This window comes from Neovison vison, chromosome 12 (genome assembly GCF_020171115.1).
Source record: "Neovison vison isolate M4711 chromosome 12, ASM_NN_V1, whole genome shotgun sequence".
Taxonomy (NCBI): Eukaryota; Metazoa; Chordata; class Mammalia; order Carnivora; family Mustelidae; genus Neogale; species Neogale vison.
In genome coordinates this window covers 93,623,229-93,641,703 of record NC_058102.1, presented here as the reverse complement: position 1 = coordinate 93,641,703, position 18,475 = coordinate 93,623,229, and the positions used below count along the sequence as shown (strand labels likewise).

Sequence of the window (18,475 nt, the reverse complement as noted above, 5' to 3'; positions counted from 1 at the left end):
AAAATATACAGTGGAAAAAAGACAGTCTCTTCAATAAATGGTGCTGGGAAAACTGGACAGCTATATGTAGAAGAATGAAACTCGACCATTCTCTTACACCGTACACAAAGATCAACTCAAAATGGATAAAAGACCTCAACGTGAGACAGAAATCTATCAGAATCTGAATAAATAAAATCTTAAAAAAAAATCTCCCAACATCATATCTAGGGAGGGACTGTCACTTCTTTGTCAATTAAAGACGACAATAACCCAAATTGTTGAAACTTTTGTGCATATCCCACTTTGATTCTGGGATAATTTGGTAGGTTGTCTTCATCATGTTGATGGTTTCCTTTTCTGTGCACCATACTTTTCAGTGCTCTGAGAACATGCATGTAAGCCCATTTTTAAAATTCAGTAGCTCCTCCTGGAATATTCTGGAGTGGATGACCACCACTCACACCTCACCAGCCCATATGAGAGCACCTGTAATCCTGCTCCTTCCCCAGCATCATTTTTTAGCTTAGCCAATCTGATGATTGAAATGCATTTTCATATCCTCCAGTGTGTTCAGTTTGCTCTGTCGCTGGAAGACTCAGGTAGTCAGCAAAGTGATTGCAACTTAACTAATCCTAGCAAGCTAAAAGGCTAGAGATCATATGCAGCAGAAGTATCCTCTGTGTAGTGAAAGGGACCACAAAAATCCTTCAGGTCTCACTGAACTGGCTTTATTTACCAAAATATTTATATTGGAACTTAAACTCCTTCTCTAGATACTAACATAAATATTAAGAAGGTTTCACTGTAAGCCTGGGAGAAATACAGAACCATTTGGAAGTTCTTACCCATTTCAGGGAATGTTCTATAATCTGGGGCTTGTGTCTGTCCTGTCCAGAGTTTGGGCAGGTCCTCAGCTGACCTTCCTGGATTTGAATAAATGACACAGAGGCACAAATGTGCTTAGTGCTACAATCTGGGCTGTTGGTGAGCACTCCCAAGTAAAACGTTTCTCAAACCTTGGCATTCATTACAGAAAAGGCAGGGTGGTACACCCTGTGTTCTATCATTGGAGATTTTATAATGTATCAGATGAAGCACAAGGAAGAGGAAAACAGGAGTGCAATCCATCTCTGTGAGCATCAGTGTCATTACAGGCATGTAATAGTGCACTTCAGATGTCTGCCCAGCATAAATACATGGAAACATTGTGCTTTTCTTTCAAAAAGATACATATTACACATAAATATGTAGATCAGTGTTTATAACTAAACAAGCAAAATGCACCAAACCTGAAAGCTCCATCTAAATTTCTTCAAAAGCCGCTATATATCTCAAATGTTTACTTTTCCCCATGTTTTATTTATGAAAAGCTCCTTTTTCTCCGTCACTTGGCAAGCTCAGGGCTTGATAGCCTGCAGGTCCCTGGCCTAAATTCAAATACATTTTCACCACCTCTTCTTTGCTTTAATAAAATCCATCCACAAGTGTGAGGCCTGGTCTGATCTGTTTTCTGTGGAGTCACGGTCACCTTGCTCCACGTGGGCCAACCAGACTCAGGTCCTGCTGCCTGGCACAGTCAGAATGCAGCCTGCTAACAGCCACAGCCCAATACCTTCATTTACTGCTGAAAACCTCCAGCCAGGAGGAAACAAGTGCCATCCGCTAAGAATCACAGGTCTGCATTTTGTTCTTTTAGGTTTGGGAACCATCAGAAAGTGATCTTAGTTGGACTCAGCTGTCATAAACAGGGCAGTGGGGAGGTTTCAAAACTGAAAGTCACACTGGGATTTTTACAGTCTTGGCAACAAAGATCCCTGCGGGGCACAAAGCATCTTACAATTGGTTTTTCTTCTCCCTTCCTGTTGGCTGTTTTATTTTTGCTATCTATGAACCACCAAAGTGGTTCTTTACATTTTCGTGTATCTTAGTTTTTAAAAGCTACAAGCTGACACGAATTATATAGAAGATGTAAGGAATAAGGAAAAGAAACCCATACACATCCCAACCTTTCTAAGAAATGCGGTATCATCTACATCTTTGGAGTCATGTGTACATCCCTCTCCCTGTCCATCGGTCTTGTTCGCTATTCTCTGTGTTTTCTTTATATTTTTACCGAAGTAAATGCATCACTAAATCATATTTGATTTTGTATAGTTTTGAAACTGGAACAAACACAACCATCCTGCACAATTTTTCTGCAAGTCGCTTTTATTTCTTCCTCAGTAGCATGTCTACGTAGTTTACACTTACAGTGTTTTGCTATAGTTCACTGTAACTTGAGCATGATACTGCAGAGCACATACCTTCCACTCGATGGGACTGGGTTGGTCCCCGTTTTTTATTTCTACAAAATGGCAGGTTTTCTCTAGCTATAGCAGCAGAGTCACTCTTTGTAAAGGCCTGCTCTCTTCAGCCTAGACCAGGTCATGGTGAAGCATTTTCCAATGCAATGGCTCTAACTCACAGCCCCGCCACAGTCAGAGCCCATGGGCACAGGCATGACATTATCACACAGGCAGCTTTCCATGATGTCAGCAAAACACCCCATATCCAAGACATTCGCACAACTGAAGCTACTTTCTAGACACTGATGTGAATGTTGAGAAACTTGGGCTCTCGGGTAGCAGTTCGCTGCAAGCCTGGGAGAAATGTGAACTCATTTGGAAGTTCTTACCTATTTAAAGAAGTGTTATCAGAAAGAAAGGAGAAATGGGGAGGAAGACAGAATATTTGTAGAAATAATGGCTGAAATCTTATCAAATTTGATGGAAACCCTTAATTATAGAATCAGTATTTACCTGCAGTAAAATAAAAACAAGCAAATCTGCTCTTACATACATTACAGTCACACCATGGAAAAACAAGGGAGAAATTTTGAAATTGCAAGACAAAAACATCCCTTCATATACAGAGGACCACATTAGATTAACCACCGACTTCCAATCAGAACCAGTGGGGGAAAGGCCCTGAAATGACACTAGTAAAAAAGCTGAAAGAGAAAAACTTGTCCAGGTGTCTGGGTGGCTCATTCTGTTGGGCATCTGACTCTTCATTTCAGCTCAGGTCATGATCTCAGGGTCCTGGGATCAAGCCCCATGTCAAGCGCCCTGCTCAGTGGGGGGGGTCTCCTTCCCTATCCCTCTACTCCTCCCCCTGATCATGCACACACACACTCTCTCTCTCTCTCTCAAATAAGTAAATCTTTTTTAAAAAATTGTCAACCCAGAATTCCATACCTAGCAAATCTGTCTTTCAAAAATGAAGGCAAAATAAACATATTCCCAGATACACAAACTTAACAAGAATTACTAAAGGAAAGCTTTGAACCGAAAAAAAGCAAAATCAAAACAAAATAAAAACATGATTTCAAGATTTGAAAATGCTGGATTTGTTAAGGAATTTTCATGAGCATGTGCATGTGTGCCTATACAGAATGTCATGAAAGTGTTTCTGCAGTTTACTCTCTGCTCATCTCAGGAGGAAAAACACTACAAAGGGCTGAGAAACATACGTGGGAGGATTAATTATTTCACTTTGTTTTGTACTTCCTTAGCTTGGTAAATTCTGAATAATCATTAATTTTCTAAGTCTCTCTAGCTGAAGTTAGTGAAGATTAATTGAAATAAAACATCTTAAGATGTTTTCAAAATGCATATGGGTAAAGAAGCACAAAAGAAACTTGAGCTTCCTTTGTACTAGGGTGATGCAAGGCAAGAACATAGTATCTGGAGAGACTGGAGCTGCAGACAGAGGACAAAAGTTCCTGGGAATTAACCAAAATTCCAAGGACAACTCCAGATGTTTAAAACCTATGAAGCTCATGGAGCACAACTGGAGATCTCAAGGGGAACAGATATTCTCTGATCTCCACGCAGGATGAAAGGCCAATTGACAAAGCACTGTCTATGCAGGGTGAGCAGGTAGGAATGTTGGGCCTGGGAGGGTGGAGGGATGACGGAGCTACAGGGCTGGTGGTGGAGAGGGGATGTGGTCCATCTACTTGTGTCCCTTACCTGCCCTCAAGGGCCCTTTGTGACTTCATCACAGCTCTGTGATGTGGGCATGGGGCTTGTGTCTGCACCTCCACACCCAGGGCTCAGTTGCCTGAGGGCAGCAGTGCGATCCTACACTGATGCTTTACAGAGGAAAGAGATGGAGAGTTATCTCTTTCCTCAGAAATTATTTACAGATGGTTGGCTGAGCTCCAGTCCCACTTCCTGGGCAAATTAAAGCCATTCTTTTTTTTTCTTTTTTTTTAATTGTTTTTTTTAAAGATTTTATTTATTTATTTTACAGAGATCACAAATAGGCAGAGAGGCAGGCAGAGAGAGAGATAGGAGGAAACAGGCTCCCTGCTGAGCAGAGAGCCTGATGCGGGACTCGATCCCGGGACCCCGAGATCATGACCCAAGCCAAAGGCAGCAGTTTAACCCACTGAGCCACCCAGGTGCCCAATTAAAGCCATTCTTGCCTTCATATGTGGACTGGGGCGCTTCTTCTATTACTTCCCTATTTGCAGCCTGATATGTCCTCACCACCATGCAAGAAATACAGGAGGAGCAGGAAGATAAGAAACCCTTGGTCCAGACCTAGCAGAGTGTGATTCTATCTTCTTTTCTATTATTATTTCCACTTTTCTGAGTCAATGGAGAGACTTCTGAGGTGGGAAAGAATAGAACGTGTATTCTCAGGAGTGAGTAGACCACCATCTATCCAGGACAAGCCAGACCAGGGAGGGGTTATAAGGACATGAGGATTTCTCCCTGAAGATCTTAGGCCTGAGTCCAGGTGTGGTGGAGGGGTCCAGGACAGCATCCCAAACACAGTGACCGGTGGCCGAGGACTGGAGGTTAAGAGCTGCCCCTCTAGTGGTGGTCAGGCCCCTGAGCACTGGGTCTCCTGCTATGGGGGCGGGGGTCCCAGCCTCCCTGTGTTCTCTTATCTCAGTACCAAGGGAAGCTACGGAGAAGGAACAAGAAAAGGAAGAAAAACCAGACTCTGGAAGGTGAGCATCTGCCACTCACCCCTGTGTGCCCAGTTACACTGAACTCCCACTCCTAGGGCTCAACCCCACTCTCTCTAGGACATGAGGACCTGAGCTCCTCCCTCAGAAAACAGCACTGCGTGGGAGGTGGGGGTCTCCCAGGAGGAAGAGGGGAACCTGGAGGCTTCCCAGATTCTGGGCCACAACAAAGCCCAGAGGGGCTGGAAATGGGTGTCGCCCAGCAGGGGCCCCAAGGCCTGGACTTGGGGTGGGACCTCCTGCTCCCATTGTGGACAAGCTGTTCAACTCTGCTCACCTTCCTCTCTGAGGCCACGTGGTCCTTCCTTGCCCAGCAATGTCCTGAACGAGGAGGTACTTTGGAAAAGACAAAGTGATTCCCACCATGAATCCTGTAATCACCGTGTGGGCACGTGGCCTTGGACAGTGCTGTTTGGGGCTACTGAGTCCAATCCCCTAAAGTCTCCCCTAAAGGGACATTGTACCCAGCCTCCTGTAAGACACCTGGGCCCTGCCTTCCGCTGTGACCTGGTCTCCTGTTTCCAGTTTTCAGAGAGTTCCTGCAAGATTTGGAAGAGGTTCATGACCTGTTCTCCCTTCTGCAAAGGTAAAGAATCTGTCCCCTTCTCCCCTGGGTAGAGTCCCCAGAGTCTATGGTGTGACCCCTGGGCAGCAAGGGAATGACCTCTGGGGCTGTTCATGGGGGCTGGGAGGAGCTGTGGCAACAGACTGTAACCAAAGCCCTGGGCTGAGGGACAGCAGGAGCATTGTGACGTAGGTGTGGGGTTGGGGGGGTGTAGGATTGTGGGGACCGCTCCTGGCCCTGGCTGCTGCAGTAGCAGCTCACATCCTGTCTCTTGCAGCCACCTGGCAAGGCTCTCTGACCCAGGGGCTTCAGTTCTTATGGCAAGCAGCCCCTGGACAGGTGTGCTGAGGACTGTCAGTTGGAGCCCGTCAGCCATGCAGGAAGCCTGTGGAAGATGCTTCTCCCGCCATGGCCACATCACCTGCCCATGCTCCACCGATGGGGCCCTCTTGGCCTCCTGCCTCCATCCTGCCAGCAGGACCAATGACCTCAATTTCTGTTGGTTTACACTCCTCCCTGAGTAATTCCAGGCTAGCAGAGCCTTTCCTCCGCCTGGATGGCTTTCACACCAGCCACTTGGTCTTACCCCTTCCCCGCCATGTCTCCGTTCTTCGGAGGCCTCCCCTTGGCCTCTGACAGCCTCCTTGGTCCCAGAGCAGCCGGACTCTCCTTTGACTCTCCCTCAGTGTGACTCAAGGGCAGCCCCTCCGTGCCGTATCCCACAGAGCTTGGCTCCGCACACGCCTTGGCCAGCTGACAGGACAGCTTCTCCTGTTCCAGCCATCTTGGGTCTGGGCCGCTCACACTGCCCCATCTTGTCCCTGTCCTGGTGGCAAGTGGCTGCGAAAGCCTGGAGCCTGTGCACCTCAACACGCTTGGAGTCCCATCAAGCGCCTCTGTCCCATGGCCCACCAGAGGCCTTGTTCTGGGGAGACCCCACACAGACACACACAGGTTTTGAATGGTAGTTTACATGTAAGACTGTGTCTTCTGGGCTAGGGAGACTCAGGGAGAGACTAGATTCCCACCCACCCCCATCAGCCCAGACTTCCAGAAGTATTTGGAGATACTTATGCCAAGAGAACACAACTGAAGTTTTGGAAGGAGAAGGAAAAGAAGGAAAGGTCAAACTACCAGCTGACCTCTTTTGGGAGAATGTTGGAAGTCCCCAGGTGACAGGCAGGGCACCATGGTTTGCCATCCTTCTGGAGCATGAGGGACAAAGCAAAACAGCTGCTTGGTCCTGAGAAACCCCCACATCCCAAGATTCCAGGGGACAATTTGGAGCAGAAATGCAGCCAGCTCTTCTGGGGTCTCCCCTTTCTGCACAGCGAGTCTCTGGTGGCTACTGTCAGGGTAACTGATACTCAATTGGAGTTCCTGTCCATCATATTCAGTGAGCTCTCTCATGCTTTGCTGCTCCAGATTCAGGCCATTGTGGTTCCCCGCCTCTCACTGACCCAAGACATACCTGACACTTCGGCCCCACCCCAATCCTTGACTCTGAGCTTGTCCCTGTCCCAGTCCCTGTGTCTGGCTAGGCCCCAGCCCCTGCCCGCCCCCTCCCCCATCAGCCCCGGCCACTCCCTCTGGACCAGGCCCAGCTCTGGCCTCTAGCTCAGTCCCTTCCCAGGCTCGCCTTGCATCCTCTGTCTCTGTAGCCTTCTCTGCCACTGGAGATGGGAACTTGTGAGGTGTCTTGCCCTGTAGCCCAGAAGATACAGTCTTTACATGTCAACTGCCATTCAAAACCTGGAATGTCACTTTCTAAAGAAGAAACCAGAAAGCAGCAAGGTGCCTGCTCTGGTGAAAAGAATCTCAGGAGGTCTTTAGCCCAGGTCCTCCAGACCTTCCCCAGGGTGGCCACGCCCCTGAAGGCCAAGGGTCCGTCTCTGTGCCTCCTGGGGACTTGATGGATTCTGCACTCTGGGAGCAACTGGAGTGGCACCTTTGGAAGAGGTTCATGAAGCAAGAAAGGGGCCTGCCTCACAGGATCCAGCTATCCCTGAAGACACAGCCTCACCACAAGTTCCAGAAGGTGCCTCAGGCACACGGCTGGCACAGTCCCACGTCTGAGTCTGAGTCTATGGATGGAAGCTGCCAGGCCACACAGAAGACTGGGTTCAAGGATCATGCCAGGAAAAAGCCTGGGCAAGGATTTAAGATCCCGTGCAGGGAGGATCCGGAAAGATCTACCCGGGCACAATGATCTCTCCAGGGAAGTCTCCAGGAATAAATCCTGAGAAGTCAGACACAGACCTGAAGCCCTCCACAAGCAGCGCAGATGAGAATCGCCTAGAGAGGGATCTGAGAGTTCATTTCAGGAAGTTGGGGCAGTTCAGAGAGGGTTGGATCCCTTTGGATGTTCATCCTTCCCAGCTCACTGCCCACCACTTCTTGTACCTTCCCGGAAACCTGGAAAGCCAGCACTTTCCAAGGGTTGGGAACCCTGCATGACCACCTCCCACGATTTTTCCATCCTCAGCCCATACACTCAGTGGATGCTAGAAGCACATATCATAAGGCTTGGGGTGAAGCATTGGCGGGGCCTCCTCCTCAAGGTTCTCAAGCCTATAAACCTCTTCAAGTTGAAGAAGGGCTTCTTCCTCTCCCGGTCCTCCCCTCCCTGCTCAGCCATCTGTGTATCCAATGCCGACTTTGGGCCTAAGTTTGGGGGAAATCCTCCTTTCTATCAAGGAGGGGTGATGAAGAGTCTTATCCCACTTGGCAGGGGGGCTCCCCTTGATGCTCCCAGCCTACGTGTGAGGAAATCCATCAGGCTCTGGCAGGGAACTCACCTGGTGGTAGCCCTCCAACTGGACAGGGGGGCAGACCACCTTCTTGAACTTTCACATACAGCTTTGTGGGCAGAATCTGGCACAGTGAGACTGCCTCGAGGACTCTTACAAACAGCACCTTGGCGTCAAGTCCAAGTCCTGACGAAGGAGTCAGGGAGAGTTAACAGGGGTCGGGTCTCATGGGACATGACAGTGCTAGAGCTCAACTTAACGTCCCAGGATTTGAGTGCCAAAGAGCCTGGGAGGCTGGGGAGGTTGAGGAGACCCCTGCCTGGGGAGTCACCTTATAACCCTGTGTGGTGGCCAACAACCAAGGCCTCCATGGTGAGCTGAGATCAGGGTCTTCAGGGAAAAGCGACAACCCCCTGCAGCTTATAGAGTTGTTCACCCGAGACCCAGAAGAGCTACTGCTTGAGGCACGGCATAGGGGATTGGAGCCCTGGAAGTTGATGGGGTCAGAGAATTGGCCTCGTGATGCCACCCTCACCATGTGCTCCTTCAAGACTGAAACTGAGGTCCTTCTTCAGGACTCTGCCACTGAGAGTCTCCTTCAAGACTATCAGTCCAACGTGTTCCTTGCTGCCAACGTCTTGGCTTCTCAGGAATCTGTCTGGCTTCCAGAGCGGGTCCAATGAAAACACATCTATTTCCCAGGTGCTGCATGGCCAAAGATCCTATGGCCAGAGCCCCCACAGGCAGCCAGGACCCCTGGGACTGCGGCACCAGTGTAAGAGCCTGAGCAGGTCATGCATCCCCCCCGCCCAGAGAGGAGAGAGTTAGTTCCAGGAGGTCCCCCTTGAGAGAGCCTGCAAAAGAGTTGTCAGAACTGATGGTCCTCCAGATCAGTGAGGTGAGACAACGCATCCAGAGCAAGGAGTCAGCAGAGGCCTCAGGAAGCAAGGTCTGTGAGATCTTGCTGAAGAAGGAGGAGGCTCCTCCAGAAAACTACTTCAGGAGAAGGATGAAACACTTGCTACAGTGGTTCTTTCTCAGTAGAGGAAAAGACTGGAAGATTCCCTTCAAAAGGGCAAGGCTTCATCATCCCAGGGCCAGGGACAAGTCCTGTGCAGGTCAGCCATAGACATCTGCTGAGACTCGTGGTTGTGACCGCTGTGGGGCCCATCCTAGAGGAGAAAATGGTGCCTCACCAGGGTCTCAGGGCCCCAGTATTCAGCTGGTGCAAAAACGATCTCCAGGCTTTGGCAGACCCCAATGTCTGCTACCACAGGGTCCTCTCCTACCAATAGAAGAGAAGAGTGATGAGGGAGACAGCCAGGACACAGGGCATCCCCAGGAGCCGCAGCTATGCCAACAAGACCAAGTGAATCGGGTGGCCCTTCCCCACCAGTGTGCTGGAGTGCCCAGGCAGTCCCTGCCAGTACAGGTCCCTGCTGCTGAGCCCTTCAGGCTGTACCCAGCACTCCCACTGCCCAGGCACTGCCTCCTTCAAAGATACATCTCATCTGGCCAGCCAGTGTGTGCTTCTCACACCTTTCTTGGGAGGACAACTTTTCTCCAAAGAAAAATGCAAACGATGCAAAGAAAAACTCTTTTTTTCTCACAGCACATTCTCTATGGGCTAATGGCTTCTCCATGACACAATTATTTTGCTTCCGTAAAATGTGTGTGTGTGTGTTGTTGTTGTTTTTCCTCCTGAGGTTGCTGGTCTCTGTGTGTGCCCTGCTGGAGTGGGAGGGAAGGATCCGAGTCTGCTCTCCCCTGCTTTGGCTTCCAGAATAAAGGGGGCCTTGGAGGATGGGTGACCTAGGGGTCCACATCTGCCCCTTCCTCGCTCTCCTTTGCTTTCCACAACAAGGTGAACAAGACCCAGACCAGGACCTTGCTCTGCCCATCCTCCTGCTTTCCCTCCACCTGGGATTTGTGTGGCTGTAACAGGGAGGGTCTGCCAAGGCAGAAATCCTGCTCAGTCTCCAGGAAGACGGAGACCTAGGTCAGAGTGGGGTCCGCAGCTGGGAGGCAGAAGGCTGGCCTTGCGGGAGAGGTGAGAAATCCTGCCCCCGCTCCTGCGGGGACTACAAGACAGCTACCCCAGGAGCCTTCTCTCCCCAGGGAATCCCATCTTAGCTCAATGCAGCCCGTCTTCTCACACTCGGAGCAGCAAGGGACCACCTCACACCTGACTTTAAGGGTGTGTGTGGTGTGCCACAGAGACCCACCAGGGACCATCCTGCCCAGCCCCAGGGCAGTAAAGGGGCCTGCTCACCAGCAGGTCCCTTCCCCTTCTGGGGAACGCAGGGGGTGTGGCTGTGGACGTGGGGACCCTGCGCTTAGGGTGGGAGTCCAGGAAGGAGGCCAAGTGACAGGGTGTGCCCATGCCTGGTGTGATGACCAAGGACCCTTGGTGTTCCACTGCCACCCAAGGGCCCAGAGGGGAGACATTAGAGGCCCTAGGCCTGTCCCCACAGGGTCTCAGCCCCACTCCGGGTGCCAAGCCCAGGGGTGGGGAGGTGGCGGGAGTGGGGGGGGGGCGTTGTACAGAAGCCACCTGAGCTCCCACATGGATGGTCAGTTGCCCAGAGGCAGCAAGGCCTTCAGGCAGAGAAGTTAACTTCTACACAATTTGATAAACTTGTAGGACTGAGGGCCCGGGACGGACTTGTGGTTTGTGCTCTTTACGTACACATATGGCCCAAGGACCCTCCCAGGGGACTGGTGGGGACTCAGAGGCCATGGGACTGGCCTGGCTTCCGGTTTTGGTTACCCCAGAGTCTGGAGGGGCAGAGGGCCCACGGATGGGGCTTGTCCCACCCCTGGCTGGAAGGGACATGTCCAGAAGGAGGGTGGAGTCTAGGAGGGCCGTTCCGCTGCATGCCCCGCTGCCAGCCCAACATCATTCTCCAGGGACATTGCTCTGATGGAGACTCATGCAGAGACCCCACACAGCGACCGTTGACAGAGACCATATGCAGAGACATCTGACAGAGACCCACACAGAGACGGTGCACAGAGACCTCTACAGAGATGTACACAGAGACTCCACAGAGACCCCTCAGCACGACCCTACACGGAGATCATGTTACCATTACTTATTATCATCCACTTTGTAGATAGCAAGGCTTTCTCAGAAACACTCGGAGACCAAGCCCATCCCATACTGAGAGATGCCCGGCAGCTGTTGCTGTTGGGCTGTGATAAACACCATGGCAGGGGCCATGAGCGCCACGGTGTGAATGGGGAGTGGGGAGGGCGCCCTGAGGGCAGGCATCCTGCACTGCTGATTCCTACGAGGAGGATCTCCTCCAGAAGCTTGTTTGCACATCACTATGGACCACGCTTCCCCCTCTGACAGAGGAGCTTTGCTATGCATCCTCGCAATCCATTTCTGATGGTGTTTGGTCACTTATGTAACTGAACATCGGTTTCTAAAATTTCATGGAATTTACGTTAACTAAAAATTTTCTTTCTTAGACTCTATCTATTGGAGGGTAGGGACAGAGGGGGAGGAGCAAAGGAGGAAAGGAGAAGGGATGCAAGAAAGGAGAAGGACAAGCAAGACTCCCCACTGAGTGGTGAGCCCAGACTGCTGGATCTCAGGACCTGAGATCATGACCTGAATTGAAACCGAGAGGAAATGCCTTAATCGACTGAGCCAGCCGGTGCCCCTGACATTTTTTAACTAACTTTCGAAGTACGCAAGAGAGAAGAAAATAAAAAAAAAACTGAAGTATTAACAAAATGGTAATGACGGTGATGTTCTGTGCTTGTGGAGGGTTTCCTCTGCATGAAGCCCTAAATCAGGACCTTGGCTTAGAGCACCTTGCTCACAACCCTAACCTCTCCCTAAACCCTCCTCTAACCCCTTCTCTAACCACTCCCCTAACTGCCCCCCTGACAGCTCCCACACACACAGGAATCAATCCATGTAAGTGATGAAGGGCAGGAAAGTTTGTTGCTGCTGTCTGCTTTGTAAAGCAAGGTTGATTTTTGCCACTTCTCTTCTGGATTATTTCAGACATTAGACAACGCTTTAGAAGAAAGTTCTCCCTCATCAGGAGATTGGATCCTCCCACATTTTATCACAAACATTTCCTACAAACATTTCAGAAATGCCAATGTAGTACATAATATTTTCTACAAATGAATAAAAGCAAAGATTTATCTCATTCATGTAAATACTAAGAAAGCAAGATAGTGAATTAGTGATTGAAACCTCACCCCTGAGGCTTAAGCAGACCAGCAGAGACCTGCAGCAGATCAACTATAGAGAAGGATGATACACATGAGTAACGATGACTTTGCAATCATAGGGCAAACTATGATGTGGGATTTGAAAAATCCTAGAAGTGGTCACTGTCAAGAAATCCCTCCTATTCTTTCCCACAGAATCCAAGGGGCCATTGAGGCCTCAAACTTTTGATTTACCATGAGTCATAAAAGCTTTTCAATCTGGAGAAGTCCCTTTCTGAAATGGAACTACCCCTTTGTGTCATTCTTTTAAGTCACTTTCTCTCCTTCATTTGTTCATCCAAAAGTATTTGTCGAACAGCTAGGCTTGGCATGGAGCCTGGAAGAGGACACCCCCATCAGCCTCTATGCTGACTTGAACCAGACAGACAGACATCTGAAGAAAAGGGGCTTTTCTGGGCTGAGATCTGTTTCCAGGACACTAAACGTGATGTTTTTCATAAGCAGAATCTCAATAAATCCATGCCATGACCCTGTGTATTAAGGTTAATTAGGCTGCTTTTTATGGAAAGAAAGAAAAACAGAGGTTGGGGTCAGGAAAGTTGTTTGGTCAGGGGTCACCTCCCGAGAGGCCTGCCCCTGAGACTGAGCGTGGGAGGTTTCTGGAATAATGTCCCCCACACTAGGGCACACGCTGGGAGGAATCCACTTACTAATGGGAGGTTTTATCTACACATACTCCTCGATTTTCCTACCAAATAGGACTGCTGAGTGATGGAAACACTGCGTAGGAATTCTCAGGGGACACGCCAAGAAAGAAACATTGAGACTAGGGTGCTGAGTGACTGTCTTTAGTCAATCCTTCATCTGTCTCATGCCTTCAACTACCCCATCAGCACTCGGAGGGTTCAGCTGGATGGGCTCAAAGCCCTACAAACTCTGACTAAATGAAAGATCCCATGACAAGATTTCACCAATGCCCAGGAGTTTAAAGGAGAGCAGAGAGAGTCAAGATTCCCCATCAGAAGAAGCCAGGGACATCTGGAGGAGAAAGGTACAGTTTAGCCCCTCACAGGCCTGCTTTGCATGGAAAGAAAGGCAGAAAATTCTGGCACTCTTTCTTGTAAGCATGGAAAGACCATCCTTCCTTCATTCAAAACTTGCCACCCGAAAAACAAACAAAACATGAGGAAAGACTGAGCCAGAGGAAGTGGTTTCTACCCCACTATTCCTAAGTTAGTATTATGGTCTTACAATACCTCACTTTTATTGTTTAACTGTCTCTGTTCTGAGTACACTTCAGAGAAAATTCTTAAGTCAGCATTCAAGTGAAGCCACAAAAATGTTGTGTACTGTGATCAAGTGTGCATTTTAGCGATTTATAATTCTGCTTCTAACGTAAGAAATGCTCCATGCTTCCCAAGCTAAGCTTGTTAGGGGTCAGACAGATTCATGAATGTGTGCAGTTTCTTTTTTTTTTTTTTTTTAAGATTTTTTTTTTTTTTTAATTTGACAGAGAGAAATCACAAGTAGATGGAGAGACAGGCAGAGAGAGAGAGAGGGAAGCAGGCTCCCTACTGAGCAGAGAGCCCGATGCGGGGCTCGATCCCAGGACCCTGAGATCATGACCTGAGCCGAAGGCAGTGGCTTAACCCACTGAGCCACCCAGGCGCCCCTGCAGTTTCTATTATATTTCCATCCTGGGCTATTTTTCTTAATGTTTACAGCTGCTTAAGCAGTGATTTAGAAAAAAAAAATATTTTGACTACTTTTTTTCACTCTACAAACCCACTTCAAATATTATGGAAATATTAAAGATATAATTTTCCCATTCTGTTCTCGTGCCTTGAAGCCTTTTAGTTTGTGTTTTTGAGAACGCTGTACATTGAAAGTGACCTAAGTGTGCTGGGTGTCCTGATACAAGGGTGGTGTTTTCCATTCGATGCCTGTTTCTCGAAGGTTCACTTCAGCCCAGAGGAGCCACTGACATGTTCTGCTGCTTCTGTGCGGGCTCTGCCTTTCCCATCACTGGGCTTATCTGCCCCGCTCTGTGCGGCCAACAGTTTACAGGACTACTGGGGGTCTGTGTCCTGGGATCCTGACTTCTCAGCTGGATCCACTGGGAGAACCCTGGAGACCACATGATCTGCCCACAGAGCCCTACCACAGCCCAGGGTAGTAACAGGGAAGATCAAGGGCAGTGAGAATGCTTAGCACTGCTTCCCCTGGGCTCCCTGCCCCTCTCGCTGGAGGCAGCACTCCACCTCAGCTCCTGGCTACCCACTCCCAGGACACAGTGGTGGCTGCTACAAACTAGGGTAATAAGAGCCTTCTGCCCACATGTGACATACATGTAATCTTAGTAAGGCAGTGACGGACCAGAGAATAAAACAGTATCTGTTAAGTAGCTCTAATGCAGAGTTCCTGACTGTCCTGCAGCATCTGTGCATAAGTCTTTGACTCTTCATGGACTTCCACTCTTTCCATGCAAAATTGAGGGTACAGTGATGCCCTGGCTAGCCCCCACCATGGAGGAGGGAAGAGGTGCTTATGATTTATAGACTGAGAGAAAGCACAGGAATCCCATGGCTGATGATTTCTAGAACCAGGCCAGGTAGGAAGAAAGAAGTAAAAGAAGGAACAAAAGGCGCAGTGTCCTTTTCTTTCAGACAGTAACAGATGCACTGAGGAGTCTGAAAGGTGGCCGGGAGCTGAGGTCCAGGGCCCTGCGGACACCATGGACCCCTGAGCCTCATCAGAATGCACAAATCTCAGTTCCACATCACCATTAGTGAACAGAAATGTTTCCTGTCCGTTGGGTGATGAAAGACTGTTTATATATTTTGGAACTGTCCCGGGCTGTACCAGAGTCTTGGTTCTCTTACCTGAGAAGGAAAATAAGTTTGAAAATGAGAATAAAGGGTGAAGATGGATCGTAAATTGTTAGCACCTCCTCTCTCCCTGACGAGTCAACATCACCAGGCAGAGGCTGTGAGCGCCCTCCTGGGCCCACCAGGGTGGTCACGCTGGCTCCTGTCACAAGGTCCCCATCTCGCCCTCCACTGTCTGTGACCCAGGGACTCCAAACGTAACAGTGAAATCCTCTCAAGGCTTTGTGGCCATCCCAACCCGAAATATAGAGATCTGCCCAGGGATTCTCAGTGGTTCAGGTCTGCACTTACTGGATACGGTCACTTCCTGGGCCCGTGTGCTGTGCTGCCACCAGCAAGGAGAGCCGGTTGTGCCTCCCGCCCTAGCACCCGTGAGCATAACAAATCTGGTCATTTCTTAGCTTTCGTGCACGTGCGTGTCTTCCACAACCAATCTGGAATGTTCCTTAAAGACCCCACAAGGGGGACCAACCTCCCCCACTCACAACACAGTGGTATTGGCAGAAAACAGAATCTTCATTACAAATGCATGTGGTTCGGGAAAGCTAAGTGACTTACTAAACCAGACTTGTAGAAGGTGTGCTGCATCCTAGATGCCTGATGAACTCAGAGTGCCCTTTTCCTGCACAGTGGATCACAACAGCTCAGTTCCTCTCCTCCCTAAATCCTTGCTTCTCTGCTCATGACTGACCCTGTTCTCATGAGCATCAGCCATGGCTTATGACTAGTCAAATCCAATTGTGTAAAATACACTGAAGGAGGACCTTGCATGACAAATGATTGAGACAGAAGAAGTCATACTTCTACCACAATCTCTTAAAGCACTACAAAACTTCTTAAAACATGAATCAGAAGATGTCAGGACGTTTAGCATAGGAGGCTATGCAGCTCCGTCTGAGCAGGCCAGTCCCTCAGATCACTCACAATCTATTACTGATTTTAAGAAGACAGTGTGTGCTAAGTAAACGTAATTCAACGTATATAATATTAGAATGCTTTACAGAAAGGACAATCAGAGTTCCTGATATTATCTTTTTATGATTACGAAAAGAGTTAGTTTGACCTTTGCTCAGTATTTATTCAAGTGTGATTTTTAAGCCTCATTTTACTAAATGAGATGAGCCATAAAGCTATGGGATATTGTAACATGAGCAAGTCAAAAGTCCTGAATGCAGCTGAAAGTCTAACCCATGCAGAGAGAATCTAAGGGCAGGGGACCCGGAACAATGTGTTTGTGGATGTTGTCACCATAGGCTTATGTCATACATGACTTTTCAGTCTTACAATGAATGGGTTTTGTGAATTCAAAATTATTCTGTAGAAGCTGTCATAGCTGTCCTTGCCCTTTATCATCACTCTGGTGATTGGGCACTAGGAATCCTGTAAAATATTTTACATCAGCCCTGCCCATCCACCAGTGACAGAACTATGATATGCTCTATATACAGAGAATCATGTAAAGAGATTATTTTCTATGATATGACAGCTGCTTTCACCTGAAAATACTGTAAAAACTTTCCTTACAAGATTGCAATGAATGACGGGTGAGAAAACACACCGGACACTGAGTGCAATGGGTCACAGCCAGGCTCTCAGGATTGCACAGGCTGGGACTACAGGCCAGGAGCCAGCACCACCAGATTGGTAGCCACAGAGCCCAGGGTCCATGGTGAAATGCAGTAGGTGTGTTCATCCAGAAGTCAGGGGGTGCTCCCTGGAGGAGGAGGAGGCAGTGGATGCGGGGTTTTCATAGCATGGAGTTTAGGCAGAGGCCACCAGAGCAGGGACGTCTGGGGCAGGGCACACCTGCAGGGAAGAAACCAAGCTGGAAGGAGGCCATGGGGAGTGCTGGCAGGCCTCCCCCAGGACACGGGAGGACGTTTAGCACACGGGCTGGCCAGGGGACAAGCCTGCAAACTGGTTCAGGATGCCACACTGTGAGGAGTCCTGAGTGACCAAGCCAGGAAGGGTGACGTGGTCCCCAGGTAAGAGGCACCCAGGGAGGCTTCGGGGTGCAGATCCGCACCTGCTCCAGTGGGACAACCCTGCAGGGCCTGGAGTGGGGGAGGCGAGGGGGGCTGCTGCGAACCTGGGCTGGGAATCTATCTTTACAGACTATCTGAAATGGAGCTAATTAGTGATCAGGACTGAATAAAATGCAGTGAGACCAGTTCTTGGAAAGTTGCAAGGTGGTTTGCCTCCTGGTGCCCAGCCTGGCTTTTGTTGTGATTGGGTTTCCCTTCTTTTCCAACACCTGCAGTGAAGTCAGTGACCGACAGAGTTCCAGTGACTAGCTGGGCCTGGGTGGGGGCCACAGGAAGCAGGGTCCCCATCTTCGCATGTGGATGCGGCTCACCCAGGGCTCCCAAGGAGGAGGGCCAGGACCCTGAGAGACTTGCGTGGATCCCGAGTCCTCGAGCCTCCACAGCCTGAGGTCAGAGAGAGGACTGTCCCTCCTTCCTCTGGAGGGGGTGCCCTGGAGAGGGCCCTGAAAGGGGGCCTGCGGACCTATCCCTTCTTTGTCAGTTGCCTCCCTGCTGCGCTTGTTGAGGTCCCTGGGCTGTGATGATGTGCCTTACAGAAGTGGTCAATTATTGAGTCCTGGAGATGGCACTGCTTTCCCCGGGTGACTGTTACATCCAGCTGGCCCTCAGGAAACATCTGAAAGGAAATGTGAAGTGCGGATGCCTGAGAATGGGCTGGAGGAGGGAAAGGCGGAGGGGTTTTGCAGAGCCAGCGACAGAGGCACACAGGAAGAGGTGAGGAGCGTCCCAGATGTGGGTTCCAGCTCTCTGTCAGTGTCATAGTCTGCCCACAAACCTCCCCTCAGGAGAGAAGGCTGTTTTGGTCACCGGCGTGTTATTACAGTCACTATCATGGCCTGAGCACCAGTGGGATGGTCCCTGGTACCCGGGAGCCTTGGCAGTGCCCTTTCATGCCATGAGTGTCCAGACACGTGGTGTTTCCAGCAGCATCTGGAGAGATGGATACCAGCCCTCAGTGCAGGAAGCACATCTGTGTGCAAGGAGGAGCCTCTTTACTCACACACAGTCACTCGGTTTAAAGGTCC

General features: G+C 49.5%; 1 pseudogene; it reads left to right on the top strand.

The window, feature by feature from the left end:
• The window catches only part of LOC122891119, a 52,514-nt pseudogene extending 42,525 nt beyond the window's left edge, over positions 1-9,989 (top strand).
• Positions 9,990-18,475: the final 8,486 nt, after the last annotated feature.